This window comes from Mus caroli, unplaced genomic scaffold (genome assembly GCF_978045245.1).
Source record: "Mus caroli unplaced genomic scaffold, Mus_caroli_1 scaffold_15, whole genome shotgun sequence".
In the NCBI taxonomy this organism is placed as follows: Eukaryota; Metazoa; Chordata; class Mammalia; order Rodentia; family Muridae; genus Mus; species Mus caroli.
The window spans coordinates 50045617-50051479 of NW_028227270.1; positions in this window are offsets into that span (position 1 = coordinate 50045617).

Genomic DNA, 5863 nt, shown 5'->3' on the forward strand with positions numbered 1-5863 from the left:
CCCATTCCCACTTTTTGGCCCTGGCATTCCCCTGTACTGGGGCATATAAAGTTTGCATGTCCAATGGGCCTCTCTTTCCAATGATGGCCGACTAGGCCATGGAGGGCATCATCCTGAGTGAGGTAACACAATCACAAAAGAACTCAAATGATATGTACTCACTGATAAGTGGATATTAGCCCAGAAACTTAGTATAGCTAGATATAAGATACAATTTGCAAAACACATGAAACTGAGAAGAATGAAGACCAAATTGTGGACACTTTGCCCCTTCTTAGAATTGGAAACAATCACCCATGGAAGGAGTTACAGAGATAAAGTTTGGAGCTGAGACAAAAGGATGGACCATCTAGAGACTGCCATATCCAGGGATCCATCCCATAATTAGCCTCCAAATGATGACACCATGGCATACACTAGCAAGTGTTTGCTGAGAGGACCCTGATATAGCTGTCTCTTGTGAGACTAGGTCAGGGCCTAGCAAACACAGAAGTGGATGCTCACAGTCAGCTATTGGATGGATCACAGGGCCCCCAATGGAGGAGCTAGAGAAAGTATCCAAGGAGCTATAGAGATCTGTATTGGCTTTCTTAACTTCAGTTTCTCTATCAGCCAGCCATGTTCATACCTCTGGAAGCTGCATGCCATATTTTTTTTAAGACGTGTCTCTTTCTTCCTTTCATAACAGGCCTAATCCTCTTTATGTGCAAACAAACTAGCACCCCTTCAAGGTTGTCTAGAATCCTTTTGCATCTCTTTCTGTTTCCACTGTGCTGTTTTCTAGTGACTGGCACAGATCTGGACTTCCATTCCCTATTTGCTTTGGTGTCCTGGCTAGACTTCCCTCACCTTTCCTGCCTTTTTTCCAATGTAGAACAGAAGCCAGCACATCAGAGGACTTTCTTCTGACCATGTGCAGTTGAGGGATCCCCTGAATTAGTTTAGACTGGATAAGTGTTTCTCATCACTTATGGCAGGAGTTAGGTGGGAGACTGCAGGCATCTCCTCAGTGCCCCCAGCATGGCCCACCTTCTACTTACTCCAGACGTGACCAGAGCTCACCTTTTGGACAAAGCCTCTCAGTATTTCTGCTGTACAAATTCTGCACAGATTGTCATATCCTTACATACTTCTCTGATTACACATCGCCTGTCATTCCACAACATGTTTAATACCCAGCCCATTTAGCCATTGTCTTGATAAGGTTTTCCTTCACTGTTTGTTTGGATATCAGATTATAGCACAGTAGTTAACACTACTGACCATTGCATCAATTGTGCATCTTTTTAAAAAAATTATTCAGTTTATTTTCTGATCACAGACCCCTCCCTCCTCTCTTCCCAGTCCTACCCTTACAAATCCCTCCGTCATTGCCCCCTCCCATTATCCTCAGAGAAGGGGATCCCCCTTTTGGTACCACCCCAGCATGGGACATATAGTCCCAGAGGACTAGGCACATTCTCTCCCATTGAGGCTCAACCAGGCCAGGCATTCCAGTTAGTAGGAAGGGGATCCAATGGCAGGAAACACAGACTGAGACAGCCCCCACTCCACTTGTTAGGGTACCCACATGAAAACCAATCTGTGCATTTGCTACAAATTTGTAGGGGGTCTAGGTCCAGCTCCTGCATGTTCCATGGTTGGTCTTCCAGTCTCTCTGTAAGACCCCATGGTACCAGGTTAGTTGACTCTGTGCATCTTCTTCTCATGTCCTTGACCCCTCTAACTTGCTCACTTCTATCTCCCACTCTTCCACAAGACTCCTCAGGCTCTAACTGATGTTTGGCTGTGGGTCTCTGCTTCTGTACTCATCAACTTCTGGATGAAGCCTCTCAGGAGACAGTCATGCTAGGTTCCTGTCTGCAAGCATAGCAGAGTATCATTACCAGTGTTAAGGGTTGGCTCTCTCACATAATATAGGTCTCAAGTTGAGACAGCCATTGGTTAGTTGTTCCCTCAGTCTCTGCTCCATCTTAATCTCTGTACATCTTGTAGGTAAAACAAATTTGGGGTTGAAGGTTTTGTGTGTCTATTGACGACTCTTCTCTTCTCTAGGAGTCCTGCCTGTCTTACAGGAGGTGGCCACTTTAGTCTCTGTATCCCCTGCTGGTAAGAATCTCAGTTGGAGGAACCCCCATAGACTCCCCTTAGCCTCCCCTGTCCTAGGCCTTCACCTAGTCACGAGAGAGTTCCCTGCAATTTACATTCTCACTTCTAGCCCTTTCTGTCTCCTTCTCCCCCGATAGACATCCCATAACGTTCTCTCTTCTGGACTGTTCCCTCTCTCCATTCACCTCTGATAACTATTTAGTTTCCCTGTCTGAGTGAGATTCATGGCATCCTTTCTTGGGACCTTGTTATTACTCGTTTCTTTGGGTTTGTGGATTATAGTATGGCTATCCTGCACTTTATGGCTAATGCGCATTTATACTTGAGTACATATATGTTTCTTTCTGGCTCTGGGTTACCTCACTCAGGGTGATACTCTCAAGATCCATACACTTGCCTGTAAAACTCATTATGTCTTTGTTTTTAATAGCTGAATAGTATTCCATTGTGTAGAACAGGACATAATGGCAGCCTACAGATTGGGAAAGGATCTTTACCAACCTTACATCCAACACATGGCTAATATCCAAATTTACAAATAAGTCAAGAAGGTAGACACCAACAAACCAAATAACCCAATTTGAAAACAGGATACAAAGCTAAGCAGAGTTCTCAACAGAGGAATCTCAGGTAGCCAAGAAGCACTTAAAGAAATATTCAAAGTCCTTACTCATCAGGGAAATGGAAATCAAAATAAGCTTGAGATTTCACACCCATCGGAATGGCTAAGAACAGAAATTCAAGGGACAACACATGATGGCCAGGATGAGGAGAAAGGAAAATACTCCCCCATTGTTGATGGGAGTGTAAACTTTTACAATGACTTTGAAAAATAATTTGGTGGTTTCTCAGAAAACTGAGAATAGTTTTACCTCAACACCACTCCCAGGCATATACCCAAAAGTTACCACAGGGACACTTGCTCAAATATGTTCATATCAGCTTTATTCATAATAAGTAGAAGCTGGAAACAACCTAGATGTCACTCAACTAAAGAATGGATAAAGAAAATGGGGTTCATCTACAGGATGAAATACTTATTATTCAACTGTCCATCTTGATGAGATCAGTTTAGTTCTTCTTGTATTCCATCCTCAATGAACATTTTAATAAGGATGCTGTTTTAGTTAGGGTTTTAGTGCTGTGAACATATACCATGACCAAGGCAATTTCTATTAGACTAACATTTAATTGGGGCTGACTTACAGGTTCAGAGGTTCAGTCCATTACCATCAAGGCTGGAACATAGCAATATTCAGGCAGGCATGGTGCAGAAGGAGCTGAGAGTTCTTCATGTTGTTCCAAAGGTAGCTAGAAGACTCATTTCCAGGCATCTAGGAGGAGGGCCATGCCCACAGTGACACTCCTACTCCAACAACACATACTCCAACAGGGCCATACCTTCTAATAGTACCACTCCCTGGTTGTAGCATAGACAAACCATCACAGATGCAAAGTTGATCAGTTTCCTGGCCTTTGTTTTGTTGGACTTCTGTCTGAGGTGCAGATTGTCAAAAGTCCAGACCCGGAATAGGGGCCTCATTTTAACTTATCTTGATTGCAAGGGCTCTGTGGACTTCCTATCATATCCTTGGCATTCTCCATGATTCTAGAGCCCCTTCTCATGCTGAAGTGAGTGTGCGTGTGCGTGTGGGTGTGTGTATAAACTATAATTTTCAACCTCTCAGATACTGACAGATTCCCCTTCATGTCCTTCATTCTATAACCATACCTGGAATTCTATAACCATGGCTAAGTTATCTTAGCATTTCTAGATGTTCACATTAGAAATGGTTTCTTTCTAGCAAAGGAATGTTGCTGGACCCAGAATCCCCCAGTGCACTCTTATAGAAGGGCTACTCGAAATCAAGAAGCTATTCCAGTGAAGAAGGCCCTGTGTGCAGGCCAGGTGGAAAAGAAGAGTGATTTTCTCAGAAGTCATCAATGCCATTTCAAGGGGAAGAGAAGTTGGTCAGAGTGATGAAGACTAAGGTGGCAAGATCCACGTCTCTGATCTCGGCATTTGACAGACAGAGACATGTGAGTTTCAGGCTATACAGAGCTACCCAGAGAGGCTGTCTCAATAAACGAAATAAGCCAACGATTCAGCTGTAACTCAGTGTAGGTCTAGAGCGGCTTCTAAAGAACAGTAAACTTTTCTGATCTATATGCCAGAGAGGTTTAATTTATGTGTTTAAAACTGAAATGTCTGTGTTTTCAAAAGATGTTTGAACTGCAGATAGATTGGAAAAAATATTGGATTTGAGTTCAGGAGAATACTCGTGATATACCAGACCTAATCTAAGCATGAAGTGATAACAACCCTTGGAATGTACACAGGGAAAATTATTCTTACGTTGAATAATTCAGGTTATTTCTAAAAGCTGAAGACATGCTACCCTCAGATGGACTAGTGAAATGGTTCAGTTGAAAAGGAGGGGCCATGCCTTTCTCCTTCAACTACCTTGGAGCCTCAGGCTATGCTTGTTCTGTCAGCCCGGATACACAGACAGGAGCCTAGCAGAACTGTTTTCTGAGTGTCTCCACTCAGCAGCTGACAGAAACAGATGTAGAGACCCACAGCCAAACATTAGACGGAGCTCAAGAGCTCTTGTGGAAAAGATGGGGGAAGGACTGAGGAATGTGACGGGATAGGGATTGCACAAGAAGACCAACAGGGTAAACTAACCTGAACCCTTGGGAGCTCCCAGAGACTCAACCACCAACCAAAGAGCATACATTTGTTGGACCTAGGCCCCCTGCACATATGTACAGAAGAACAGCTTGGTTTTCATTCAGGCCCTGCAACAACTGGAGTGGGAGACTTATCTTGGTTCTGTTGCCTCCCTGTGGTTCCTGCTCCCCTAACGGGGATACCTTGTCTGATCTCAATGAGTGTCTAGTTTTGCAGTGACTTGAAGTACTACAGTAGGTTGGTACCCAACGGGGGACCTCCCCCTTCTCAGAGGTGAACAGAAAGGGCATGGGCTAGGAACTGGTTAAGGGGGAACTGGGAGGAGACGGGGTCTACAATTGGGATATAAAGTGAATAAATAACTAAATTAATGGAATAAAAGCAAAGGAAGTGTCAGTGGGGCTGGGGGAGGCATCTTCTTGCTGAGACTTGCTTTGTGAGATTTCCTGATGAGCGCTCATGTGCCTTCTTGGATCTGTGCTTTAGCTATCAGTCACTCAGGTTGCTTTGCTTGTTATGGCAACCCAAACAGCTCTCTCCTCAGAATGCAAACTTTACAGCAGGCCATGCAGGGCGGTGAGTGGGAGCTGTGGATGGAGGTACAACCTGGCTGTGGCATGCCCATCTTCTCCCTCCGGTTGTTTCTCTCACCTCTACAGACTTCTGTCTCTTTGTCATCTGTCCCAACACTGAGGAACAACTCCTCTACCTCTCCATCCTCATGTTCCACTGGCATGGTTGTCCTTAAAGCAAACGAGGATTGCTAACAATGACGAGAGAGAAAGTGTGTGTTGAATTACTCTGCTGGCTAGAGTCCTGTCAGCTTGACACAAGCCAGAGTCATTTGGAAGAGAGACCCTCACTTAAGAGAACGCCCCCACTATGGCTGTGGGTGAGCCTGTGGGGTGTATGCATGATTAATAATGGATGTGAAAGGGCTCTTTGCTGTGGGTGGTGCCACCCCTGGGCTGGTGGTCTTAGGTGCTAAAAGAAAACAGACTTGGCACCCCAGTAGGGAGAATTCCTCAGTGGCCTCTGCTTCACTTCCTGCTTTAGGAT